The 14,018-nt window shown below is 33.4% G+C and overlaps 1 protein-coding gene across 1 annotated transcript in view; it reads left to right on the plus strand.

Moving 5' to 3' along the window:
- Positions 1-12,867, plus strand: part of swm (Zinc finger protein swm) — a 76,723-nt gene extending 63,856 nt beyond the window's left edge. The window contains exon 14 of the transcript XR_011950073.1: positions 12,386-12,867. The gene's annotated coding sequence lies outside the window, so the exon portion shown is untranslated. The remainder of the gene's footprint in view (positions 1-12,385) is intronic.
- The last annotated feature ends 1,151 nt before the right edge of the window (positions 12,868-14,018 follow it).

Consider the following 14,018-nt stretch of genomic DNA (forward strand, 5'->3'; position numbering starts at 1 on the left):
AAAAATTATAAATTAATTCATTTCAAATTTAGATGTTATAGACTGCTAGAATCTTAATACAACCCTGTACAATTATATAAATACATATCAGGTTTCGCGTGATCTGTACATGAATTTGTTTACGGCTACTTTTCTGTTAAATGAATTTAGTTTAATATTAAACATTAATTTTTTTCGCAATTTTCTCCGCATAAAAACTTAAAATTTTTCATTAAACATTGTTAAAATAAACTTTATTTTACAATAAACGACTTGATTGACCAGAATTTATTTTGAAAAAACAAAAATTAGAAAATTCCAAAATATTCGATATTTTTGTCCATGCGTGTATTTATGCCTGCGTGACCTCCTGTTGGCACCACATGAATATAATTAATTATTCTTCTTCTTAATTTATTATATACTATATGTGTGTGTGTGTGTGTGTGTGTGTGTGTGTGTGTGTGTGAGAGAGAGAGAGAGAGAGAGAGAGGGGGGGGAGGGAATATGGCTTGGAAGCAGGTCCGTTAGCCACAGACTTTTATTTGTTATTTTTTTGCATATTTTGATTTTTTTATATCTATCAATGTTGCATATATATATATATATATATATATATATATATATATATATATATATATATATATATATATATATGTAAATACTTTTTTCTTTTTGGGTGTGGTAGTCAATAAAAACAGAGCTTTGCTAAGGCGTACTATTTATTCTGAATCCAAGCTTTCGGTGGTTTTTTGCCACCTTTATCAAGGTCTACAAAGAAAATTACTATGTTGTAACAGTTTGAATGGTGCCAAAAAAAGGCTATAAAAAACTTACCCGAATGTAAGATTCGTGGCAGAAACAACAACGTTAAATAACATGATATACTGAAGTTGCAATTACACTTTAAAAATTACTGTTAAAAAAACACTTTAAAATTACTAAATACGTTAAAAGTTAAAAACAAAATGAAGGACGACATGTTGAAACAGTCGTCGCTGCAGGCTTGATTTCAGTCACATTTCACGAGTAGAAAGAGAACGTGGGTGGACAATTATTGTTTAAATAGTTAGGAGAAAATACAAAAAACAACTTTGAAATTAACGTCTCACAAAATACTGTTTATGAATTTTGAGTACTACCAACTGTATTACCAACTTAAAAATAAGCGGGAAGTTAAAAATGTTATTTATGACATAAGCAATCGAAAGAAAATAGTATTTAGTAAATAGGTTTAGAAAAAATAATAACTCAAACAAAACAAAACTAAATTAGTAACTGAAGTTTGATCACAAGTATTCAATTAATACTGAAATTTTTAACAAAAGAAAAGAACAAAGAAAACTCTGAGATGCAAAATAGCTCAGTCAAAAGTCAATATAAAATTGTAAATTTTGCTAAGATTCTGGATCTCAGATCTCTTATTAAGATTGTTATTATCACTCTTGCTGATATGTACCATCTCTAAGAAAGTTCTCTTAAATTTATTTTTCTCTCTGGCTAATATTTTTACATTGTTGAAATCTATCTTATGGTCTAGATCGATAGTATGCTCTGCCAAAGCACAAATAGGTTTGTTTAGTCTACAATCACTCTTATGAGAAATAATACGGCTAGACAGATTTCTTCCAGTTTCACCAATGTACGTGGATGGACATTCAGTACATTGAATGCAATAAACAACATCTGTAGTCTCTAGAGTGGTTAGGGGTTGTTTTATTTTGCTATACAGCTGACGTATGGTTTTGATGTTCTTGTTAGCTATTTTGATATTCTTAAAGTCTTTAAAAATCTTAGTGAGTTCAACGGTTAGTTTTGGAATATATGGAAGGGCATAAAAATACACACTTGTTGAAGCTGAATTATTTTGTGCTGAGGGCACTGATTGTGACATAGTAAGTCTGTTGTTTCTATTAACAAAGGGAACATTAAAAATTAATTTATTAATCAGTCTTAGAGGATATGAATTTTCAACAAAAATATTACGTAAGAGGTTGAGATCATGTTGGAGATAATCCGGATGAGATAACCTTTTGACACGTTCTTTCATCGCTAGGACTAAATTAGTTTTCATCCTCGGAGGATGATGAGAGTGGTAGCTTATGAATCTATTGCTACATATGGGTTTTCTATACCATTGTGTTTTCACAACATTATCCTCACATCTATGCAATCTCATGTCAAGGAAAGGCAAAGATCCCTCCCGCTCCTCCTCGCACGTGAATTGCAAGTGTGGGTTTTGTTGGTTGAACACATTTAATGTAGAATGTATGGAGTCTGCAGGTAGTGCCAAGATTAAGTCATCCACATATCTCTTTATGAACGGTATTTCAAAATTGATTTGTTGCAAACAATCTTCAATCAAGTCATCTAAGACATAATTGCACAGTATTGGTGAAATAGTGGAACCCATTGGAGTACCAAAGACTTGTTTGTAGTAACAGTCATTAAAAATAAACACATTAGAGTCAAAAACAAAAGAAATGAGTTTTTTGATATTATCTAAGTTAAGGGTTGTGTGCATTGATATGTCATCCCAGTGTTTCTCAACGCTAACCAATATTGTGTGTAATGGTAAATTAGTGAACAGAGACACTACATCAAAACTAACGAGCTTATAGTTAATGGGTAATTTTAAGTTATTAATAAAGGAACTGAAACTGAAAGAGTCCTGAATGCAAAACTCATTGTTATTATTGTATGTTTCTGTCAGAATATTAGTTAAAAAACTTGCTATGGGGCCATTAGGTGTACCTATTGAGGACACTATTGGTCTCATAGAGAGAGTAGGTTTATGAATTTTTGGGAGAGCATAAAATCTAGGAGCAATTGCATTGTAAATTTTCAAAGTTTTACCAACTGATTGATCTATTTGATTCTCCTTTACCAAATCAGAAACTAGTTTGTTAGCCTTTTGTTGCATAGTACACACGGGATTATTGTTCAACTTTTTATAATATTTAGTGTCGGTGAGTAAGTCTTCACATTTTTGTAAATAGTCCCTAGTGTACATTGCTACAGTGACATTGCCTTTGTCGCTCTGGACAATTCACGTGCGAGGAGGAGCGGGAGGGATCTTTGGCTTTCCTTGACATGAGATTGCATAGATGTGAGGATAATGTTGTGAAAACACAATGGTATAGAAAACCCATATGTAGCAATAGATTCATAAGCTACCACTCTCACCATCCTCCGAGGATGAAAACTAATTTAGTCCTAGCGATGAAAGAACGTGTCAAAAGGTTATCTCATCCGGATTATCTCCAACATGATCTCAACCTCTTACGTAATATTTTTGTTGAAAATTCATATCCTCTAAGACTGATTAATAAATTAATTTTTAATGTTCCCTTTGTTAATAGAAACAACAGACTTACTATGTCACAATCAGTGCCCTCAGCACAAAATAATTCAGCTTCAACAAGTGTGTATTTTTATGCCCTTCCATATATTCCAAAACTAACCGTTGAACTCACTAAGATTTTTAAAGACTTTAAGAATATCAAAATAGCTAACAAGAACATCAAAACCATACGTCAGCTGTATAGCAAAATAAAACAACCCCTAACCACTCTAGAGACTACAGATGTTGTTTATTGCATTCAATGTACTGAATGTCCATCCACGTACATTGGTGAAACTGGAAGGAATCTGTTTAGCCGTATTATTTCTCATAAGAGTGATTGTAGACTAAACAAACCTACTTGTGCTTTGGCAGAGCATACTATCGATCTAGACCATAAGATAGATTTCAACAATGTAAAAATATTAGCCAGAGAGAAAAATAAATTTAAGAGAACTTTCTTAGAGATGGTACATATCAGCAAGAGTGATAATAACAATCTTAATAAGAGATCTGAGATCCAGAATCTTAGCAAAATTTACAATTTTATATTGACTTTTGACTGAGCTATTTTGCATCTCAGAGTTTTCTTTGTTCTTTTCTTTTGTTAAAAATTTCAGTATTAATTGAATACTTGTGATCAAACTTCAGTTACTAATTTAGTTTTGTTTTGTTTGAGTTATTATTTTTTCTAAACCTATTTACTAAATACTATTTTCTTTCGATTGCTTATGTCATAAATAACATTTTTAACTTCCCGCTTATTTTTAAGTTGGTAATACAGTTGGTAGTACTCAAAATTCATAAACAGTATTTTGTGAGACGTTAATTTCAAAGTTGTTTTTTGTATTTTCTCCTAACTATTTAAACAATAATTGTCCACCCACGTTCTCTTTCTGCTCGTGAAATGTGACTGAAATCAAGCCTGCAGCGACGACTGTTTCAACATGTCGTCCTTCATTTTGTTTTTAACTTTTAACGTATTTAGTAATTTTAAAGTGTTTTTTTAACAGTAATTTTTAAAGTGTAATTGCAACTTCAGTATATCATGTTATTTAACGTTGTTGTTTCTGCCACGAATCTTACATTCGGGTAAGTTTTTTATAGTTTTTTATAGCCTTTTTTTGGCACCATTCAAACTGTTACAACATAGTAATTTTCTTTGTAGACCTTGATAAAGGTGGCAAAAAACCACCGAAAGCTTGGATTCAGAATAAATAGTACGCCTTAGCAAAGCTCTGTTTTTATTGACTACCACACCCAAAAAGAAAAAAGTATTTACATATATTTTTTCCAAACTAGTCAAAAAATTTTGGACTACTTTTTCTTATATATATATATATATATATATATATATATATATATATATATATATATATATATATATATATATATGCAACATTGATAGATATAAAAAATATTAAAATATGCAAAAAAAATAACAAATAAGTCTATATACACATTTGGAAAGTAGCAAGCAAGCAATTTAATTAAACTCAGCCTGTGAGACATGTACACCCCTAAGAATTACGTTCGAGTATAACAATTCATTGGAACGAGGTGTATTAACTCGAGTAAAAACAGGAGTCACTCCACCGCGCTCCAATGCTCCAGGCCATCCCTTTCCCCCCTATAGCACTCTGATGCGCGATGGGGACACAACTATCAGCCAAATGCTCTTCATGTGGGAGTCCTGAGTAATAGAACTACAACATGGTTTCCTAACCGAATTCAAAACTCAGGACAGCGCATTGTCGCTATAATCCTGTTATCTTACTGTGGCTTATCCGCGAATTAAAATTGCTTACTTGGGCCTCAAGTCTCCGCTCTGAGCTAGGCTCAGTTCGGCGACTTGGTGCTCAAGGGGCGAGGGTACTCGGCGAGCTGTTTTTAATTAGCTCGTTTAACTCCTCTGGTGATGTAGGAGGGATGATTTCGTTTGGATTTTCGGGTCTTTCTCTTTGTCTTTCGACTTCTTCTATGAAGTCGATGTCCTCGACTGGGTGGTAATTTAATGTACACTCTCTCTCTCGAGAGAGAGAGTACTCCTCATTACCTCTGCCTTTTCCACTGTAGTGTAGACTATTCCGTTTTCTCCATGTAATGGAGGGATTTGCTTTCTGTCATTTCTCAGTATTCTCTGAAGTCTCCAAATATTTTGCATATTTGGTCCTTGTTCCTCCATATCTCTTATGTGGTTTTCCCAGCTTTCACTACGGTGTTGTTGTAGTGCTGTTTTGACCTCTCTGTTTAACCTATTTGCTCTATTTTTGTCCGCCTGGTAACTTGTCCTTCTTGCGGTATATTCTTAAATCTTCCTCTGTGCATTTCTACTTCCTCTTCTGTAGTGCTGTTACTGAGTGCTTGTTGGATGATGTTTTCCAACTCTAGGACTCTGTCTTCTATTTCTCGTGGGTTGTCTATCACTGGAACTATATTTATTCTAGTACTCACGAGTCTTTTGAAGTTCGTCCACTTTGTTTTCGTTTTAACTTTTTTGATTGTACTTTCCTCTTCCCACGTTCCTAGTTCTAATAGGATGGGGTTGTGGTCCGTTGTGCCTTTGTTTAAAGTTTGTAATTCTATTTGTAGTCCTAGGTTTCTTGCTACTATAATGTCTATGTGTATAGGAAGTCCGTTTCCTGGGTAGTGTGTTGGGTCTGTAGGGCCCATTGCCATAACGTCGTCATTGTTTTCTAAGTATGTGTTTAGTAGTCTTCCATTTCTATTCGTAGCTCTGTCGTTCCAGTTTGGGGATCTTGCATTTAGGTCTCCTATTATAATTCAGGGTTCATCGTTTAGAAACGTATTTAGGTCGTCTTCGATAAGTAGATCTTGTGGTCTTACGTAGGCAGAGGTAATTCTGACTTCTCCTTGCCTCATTTGTATTCTTACTGTTGTTGCTTGCATAGTATTTAGTTGTGGTGTTAGAATTCTGATATGACCTACGCCTTTTTTAACTAATATTGCTGTGCCACCAACATTTGTAAAGTTTTCAACGGAACATAGGAATTTTTAATACAATTATAATTTAATACAATAATAATACAATTGATGTGCAATTACCTAGTGTAAATTACCCAGTGTAAATTTCAATAAAACGTCGCGATGTTTTATAAACAATATGTTTGTTCCACTGGATTGCTGCTCTTTCGCGATTTGTAGTAGCGTATTCGGCAGGCGTACGTCGACCGACAGTGTTGTATCATCGTCTACCGATTTTCTGTGTATTTGTGCAGATAATAATAATGTTTTATTAATAACAATTTTGTTTTTGTTTATTAGGTATTATTTGAATTGGTTAATGTATAGTTTAATATATTTATTGTTCCAAATATTGTTGATAATTTAAAAGGATGTATATGATATATCGAAATCTACAGATTTTTGCCGAAGGTATCTACCGATTTGGCAACAGTCCCAAGGAACATCACTGGCCGAGCAAATCAAATACCTTTGCCCTTCGCTTCTCATTATAACGCCATAAGCTGAAATTAAAGTAGTGTTTCTAACCATAAACCATGTATACAAACGAAGAAAAAGTACAAATTTTAAAATGGTATTTTGGGGGCAACTCGTACCGTGACATTATAAATTTATTTACTTGTGCCTCTGAAGATAGGCAAATACCGACACAATCAACTATTAGTCGTATTATTAAAAAATTTGAATCGTTTGGTTGTGTAAAAAACTGCCGAAAATGTACGGATCTACCACGAGAGAAAATAATCAACGAAGTTCGGCAAAATAGGGAAGTTGATGTTTGTAGTGTTGCTGAAACTAGTGATCCTTGTTCAAGTAAAACTATTGCTGAAGAAGTTGACATGAATGATAGGACTGTCAGGAATATTTTGAAACGGAATGGTTACCGTTGTTTTAAAGTTTCAACAACTCAAGAGTTATTAGCCGAGGACAATTTCAAACGCATGGAATTTTGTGAACTGATGATGAATAAACAAAATGATAATGAACATTTTTTAAAAAACATTTTGTTTGATGAATCGACATTTTCGTTACATCGGAAACATAATCCTTCTATCGTACGATATTGGTCTCGGCATAATAAGCACTTGAGTATTCCAGTACGAGCACAATATCCCCAAAAACTTAATGTTTGGACAGGTATTTTGGGGGACTATATCGTCGGTCCATTTTTTATTGATGGAAATTTAACAGGAAATAAATATTTAGAATTGTTGCAAAATCAAATTATTCCAGCAGTTCAATTACTTCCTGTTAACTTTGACGATATTTGGTTTCAGCAAGACGGCTGTCTTGCTCACAATACACGAGCAGTTCAAAATTATTTAGAAACCATTTTTGGAAATAAATTAATTTCTTCTCGTGGTACGATCAAGTGGCCTCCCAGATCACCAGACTTATCTCCAAATGATTTTTTTCTTTGGGGATATTTAAAAGCAAGTGTTTATCGACATGGTTTTAAAAAAGCCCGAAATTTAGCGGAATTGAGGTACAAAATAATTCATCTTTGTCGAAGCATTAGACCGGAACTGCTCAGAGATATGAGAGTATCTTTGTACAAGAGATTTGGTTTTTGCTCTGCAGAAAGTGGTGGAATATTTGAACCTCTATTACGTTGATTTTTTTTTTAATATTATGTTATTTTTGGAATTCGTTTTTATTTTAATTTTTAGAAATCTACTTTTTTTTCATGCCATTTTGGCAATAAAATATAACATTTTTTTTTTAGTAAAATAATATTTTAATTCCATATCTACGTAAAATTGTAGGTTTTTGGCGAATTGACATGTAGGTACCCTACATATGTTCCGTTTTTATACTGGCGGCTTGGCGAGATGCGAGATTCTATTATACGATGATCGTTTGCGTTTGGTAACGTGCTCACGTGCTCAGCAGTCGAAAAATATCGACTCGAGAGGGAGTCCAGTCGAACAAATGAATTATTTATAAAACATCGCGACGTTATATTGAAATTTACACTGGTTAATTGCAAATCAGCTAATCATTGTATAGTTATAAAATTCCTGTGTGCCGCAAAATAAATTCCAAATATATATATATATATATATATATATATATATATATATATATATATATATATGTAATTTTTATTTTTTTTATATTAAACACCTACTGTGTTTATACCATTGGAATCTGGTCAACGCTGACCAATTATCAATTTTTATCTGCCTTAATTTACTAAATCATGTATTCTAAGAGCTTACCCTATGGCGTCCTCTTATTTTATCTAACAGCTATGCACTAATACCTAACATGCAAATTCACAACGCAGCACTATGCTCTGTTTTTACACTAATTACACTTTACACTAACTCAAATGGTTTTGTTTGTTTGAGTCTTCTTTCTAACCCAGTATTATCGAGGAGCTGGGTGGCCTCGATGTTTACGTGTTTATGGAGCCGTTGTTCGTGACTACCTGCCATCTTCTTGATAATTTTATTTACATCTTCCATCTCAAGGTCCTTGTGGAGGTCGACATTTCTGATGTACCAAGGAGCATCAACGATGTTCCTTAGTACATACTTTATTCTGGAATCTCTGATTGATCTGGATATTACTTTTATTAGCACAGCCCCAGAGTTGGTAACCATACATCCATACTGGTCTCAGTATTTGCTTGTATATCAGTTGTTTATTATGTGTGGACAAAACTGAATTTCTTCCCATCAGCCAATACATTCTATTGTAACGGATACCTAGTTCCTCCCTTTTCTTTTTGATATGGGCTTTCCAGCGAAGCTTTGCATCAAGTGGGATACCCAAGTATTTTGCAGTAGATGCGTGCGCTATTTGGGCATCATTTATTCTAATTGGAATGTTTTGTATTTTTTTGTTTGTAAAATTACCGTGAATTGATTTAGACTCGTTTAGTTTGATTTTCCATTTTTTTGTCCACTTATGGATTTTATCTATTGACAACTGTAATTTTTCTGCTGTTTCTTCACTGGTATCACCTACTGCTAGAATAGCAGTATCATCTGCAAAGGTAGCTATAGCATCATTTTCTAGTTCAGGTATGTCTCATGTGTATTAAAGGTAGAGGACCGGACCTAATATACTTCCTTGGGGGACTCCCGCTTTAATTTCTTTTAAATCTGTGTAAACGTCTTCTTGTTTGATTCTGAAGTATCTATCAGATATGTATGACTAGAATTTCTGAATATTGTCTAGGCATAAAGGATATCAGTTTATACAGTAAACCTTCATACCATACTTTATCGAATGCCTTAGCTACGTCTAAAAATATTGTAGAGCAGACTTTCTTTTCCTCTAACGATTTCTCAATTATGTTAGTAATTGTATGTACTTGATCAATAGTAGAGTGTTTATTTCTGAAGCAAAATTGGTGGTTTGGAATCAGTTTTTTCTCTTCTATTATCGGTTTCATTTTTTTAGCAAGAGTTTCTCGAACAGCTTTGACATCACTGGTAAGAGTGATATTGGCCTGTAAGATAAGACTTCTGTTGGTGATTTCCCTGGTTTTGGTATCATTATTATCTCAACTATTTTCCATAAATTTGGGACATATCTTAATCTAAAAGCAGCATTATTGAGGTTGGTCAATTTTACTATGGCTTAGCGAGGCAGGCTTTTTAGTAATTCTCCAGTAATTAGATCGTATCCTGGGGCTTTCTTCAGATTTAGGTTTTCTTTTATTTCATCAGCTACTTCTTTTGGGGATGTTGGTCTGATTGTCTCTTCTATCTGATTAGGTTCTATCCATATTTGATCATTAATTTGGTCTTCATGTGGTTGGAATGTATTTTCTAAATATGTGGCAAATCTCTCTGCCTTTTGCTTATTGCTCCTGGCCCAACTACCATTTTCCAGTTTAATGGGTGGAGAATGGATTACTGGTCTTTTTAGCCTTTTCGTTGCTTTCCATAGGGAGTATTCAGTGCTGCTATCATCCGTCAATTCTCTCAGGTAAGAACTCATTGATTTATTTTTTATATTTTGAATCTCTCTTTTAAGCTTTTGAGTTGCATTGTTCAGATTCGTTTTATCTTGAGGAGCTCTGGTTTGTTGCCACCTCCTTCTTAATTTTCTTTTCTCTTTAATTAACTTTTTAATTTCCTTCGGATAGTTGTTTCCTTTTACTTTTGTTACTTGAATCGGCATGTTTTCACATGCTGATTTTTGTATATTTCGAACAAACAACTCTACTTCCTCATCTAGTTGTTCAGATGTTTTTAATTGTACAGATAATTCAATTTTTTCTTTAAGGGTTGATTTAAACCTTTCCCAGTCCGTTAATTTGTTGGTTAATAAGGATTACACTCCTTTCTAATAATCGTGTCACTAAATGTGAGCATTATGGGTGAATGGTCTGAGTTCATATCACAACAATCATCAATATCTACATAATTGGCTGAGATATTCTTAATAATGAAAAAATCAATTAAGTCCGGTATCTTGTTCCGATCACTTGGGCAATGTGTCGGTCTACCGGTCGATATTGGTTGACATTTCTGTTCTCTCATGGCTGCCAGCAACTCGTTCCCTTTTGGTGTTGTCAATCTTGATCCCCATTGAGTGTGCTTTGCATTAAAGTCACCTCCAATGATATATCTTTTTCCCATACTCTTCAGATATTCTTCATACTGTTCTTTTTTAATGGAATGCTTAGGGGGCTATAAATTAAACTTATAGTAATTTCGCAATTAGTTTTGAGCTTGACACATACTGTGGTTGCTTGTATGTGTTCAGTTTCATATTTTAGCTCCTTATAATGCTGAATATTATTTTTTATTATTATTGCGCTGCCTCCTTTTGCTGCATTGTTAGGATTATAGTGTGGTATGTCTTGTATCCTCTAAATTTTATGAAATATTGTTTAGTGAAATGTGTTTCGGATATGAGACACAAGTCAACTTCTTCTGTGTCTAGGCACTTCTGCAGACCATTAGCATTCCATTCCATGATCCGTAATTGTTTAGCCATTTCTAATTTTCGGTATAGCACCTTTAGCGCTATGTTCCAATCTGGTCACTCTTACTTCTATTGAGCTTTTCTAATATAATTTTTAATATATTGTCGGTTTCTACTTCTTGATGCGACTGTTTTGTATTGTTTACTACATCACTATATATCCAGTGACTGCTTGCATTTTTGGTTTTTCCTTCACATTACCCCTTGAGGTATATATATATATATATATATATATATATATATATATATATATATATTATATCTATCGTTAGGTTAAGGTTCTGAAACTACTTTCTTGTGGCGTGGTTAAGTTAAATATTGTTTTTTATGGGATTAAGCCGCAATTATTGGCTTAATTGTTTGAGGTTTCGACTTTCACTCCATAAATCTATTTTGTCACATAACCAATAAAAAATCTTTGATTATATACATTTTTACATAATTTGTACAAAAAAACCTTTTTCGAGAACGATTTCCAGAGTGAAAGTCGAAACGACAAACATTAGTTTATTAAAAATGTGATTTTCATCAATCACAATCATAACCAATAATTGTGGCTTAATCCCATAAAAACATAATATTTAAATTTTGTTACGGTATTAGGAATCTAACACCACCTGGGTGAGTCATAGGTGTCTGTATGCAGATTTTCCCCCTTCTCTTTAAAGATGTAAAAAAAGTCTGCATTAAAGTCTTCTTTATAAAGTAAAGAAGTGTTTAAGCATGAATTATTGGATGCACGTAAATAATTATGTAAAGCTCAAATTGCCAGTACGACGTAACCAGTTCTTTCTGGTATCACATTTATAGCTGAGTGTCATAAAAGGGGAACTCGTAGTTGGAGCCTACCAATGCTAATAGAACTATGCTTTAAAAGTGTTTATAGTTAAAGCCACTGAATGCAATGGTACAATCATTTTTATTTTTTCTATCCAGTGCTCTCCTGCAAATATTAAATTGCCATTTCTTTAAAATTGACGTAGGAAACTGAAACAAAATAAATTAATACTGATAAAATTAGTATTTATCTGTTCTGTGAACTAATGTAACAAATCAGGTTTTTTCATAAAATTCTAAAATTACTGCTTTATTAGATTTTTTTTTCATTTATGTATTTATTTTTTACAGAGACCAGTAACTCCATATTCGATACCTCGGACTAAAAATCGAAAAGTTTTAAACTGATAGTTTGCACATCAGCTTTGCAGAGAAACGCACCCGTCCACTCAACGATTTTGAAGAAGTTGGCAGCAACCTTTCACGTAAATTGGCGAAAATTGAACGATTACAAGCAATTTATGCTGAGTTCCTGATGATTTATATAGTTAGCCGAGAGTTAGTGGATGAGTTATTAACAGAGGACATTTGCGAAAAAACTGTTGTAATAAATGATCGGGTCTATGGACAAGTTCAATATCAGAAAGTTCAACGAATTTTACACCAACATCTACTTCGCGAAACCGTTGATTTTTTCGGGAATGCTTGTTATGATGAGTAATTGATGGTAAACTTTGATTGCAATTGATAAGAAATTGAAACGTCTATTTTTTACTTGTTTTTTCAGAAAAAAAAAATTGCACAAGACCCGAGTTATGTTTTACATGTTTTATTGATATTAAAATAATAATTTCTACTTATTTTATTTATTACCTTCATATATTCGTTCTTGAGAACCTCGGAAGTTTTTGGTATGATTTGGCTCAAAGAATGAGTAAAGTCGTCAAAAACCTAAGAGTTGCTCTTAGGTATTTAACAGCTCTGATATTTTTCCTCAGGTGGGTATTGTTTCCTGATTCTTTTAGAAATGAGAATTCAAAACACGGATAACTTATTCCTAATTAATTGATGAAATCTGCGTAATTTTTTCAAATCTACTTTGAAGTGGTCTCAGAACAAACGTACTTTAATAAAAAATGGACCGACTATATGAGGTCAAATGATACCACGTCAAACAATCGATTTCTGAGAACTATGTGACCATAGGGTATATTTAACTGCTTATTGTGTCTGTATCAATAAATTTCCCTTTTTGTATGCTGCTTGACATTGAAAAATTTTGTTTTGTCTGTAAATATTATGTTTGAATCAAATTTGGACCCTGATAAAATATTTCACTGTTGTTTTTAGATGAAAACTTAAAACACGGACACAACATATTCGTGTTTTTAACAATAATTTCTCTTTTACTTAAAATGCCGGAATATGGTTTGTTTTCTTAAACAGTATCATAAAGACAGGTAATGGCCCGTTTCTCCTGTAAAGGAGCACATAATCTAAGTAACGTTTAGACTAAAGGCACGTTTACATGTATCCAGTAGCTGGCGCCAGTCTCACTGACATTTCATTGCTTGACTAGGACAGGCAGGTTTACACGTATTCAGTAGCTGGTGCCGGTCTCAACGGACACACCAGTTCCTACTTGGCGAAGTCAGTCGTTTGTTGTACTCTGCGCTGGACTGGTGCACAAAACTGTTTACATGATGCCAGTGCTACTGGCGCCAGTTACTGGATACGTGTAAACCTACCTTAGAAATAACATAACTAAATTATGTTATTTGACTAATTTTCTTGTAGCTAATAATGGTACTCCGTCCATCGAAAAACAGCAATAACTTAAGATGGTAAAACCTAGATTTCAGCCTCTTCCTTTCCTTTCGTCTCGGATATGTATTTGCTTATAAAGAAGGGTATGATCTAGTGCAACTCCAAGATATATAGCAAACTTATTATATGAAAGTATTTTGTCTTGGAAGATAACGCT

Source organism: Diabrotica undecimpunctata, chromosome 2 (assembly GCF_040954645.1).
Source record: "Diabrotica undecimpunctata isolate CICGRU chromosome 2, icDiaUnde3, whole genome shotgun sequence".
NCBI lineage: Eukaryota > Metazoa > Arthropoda > Insecta > Coleoptera > Chrysomelidae > Diabrotica > Diabrotica undecimpunctata.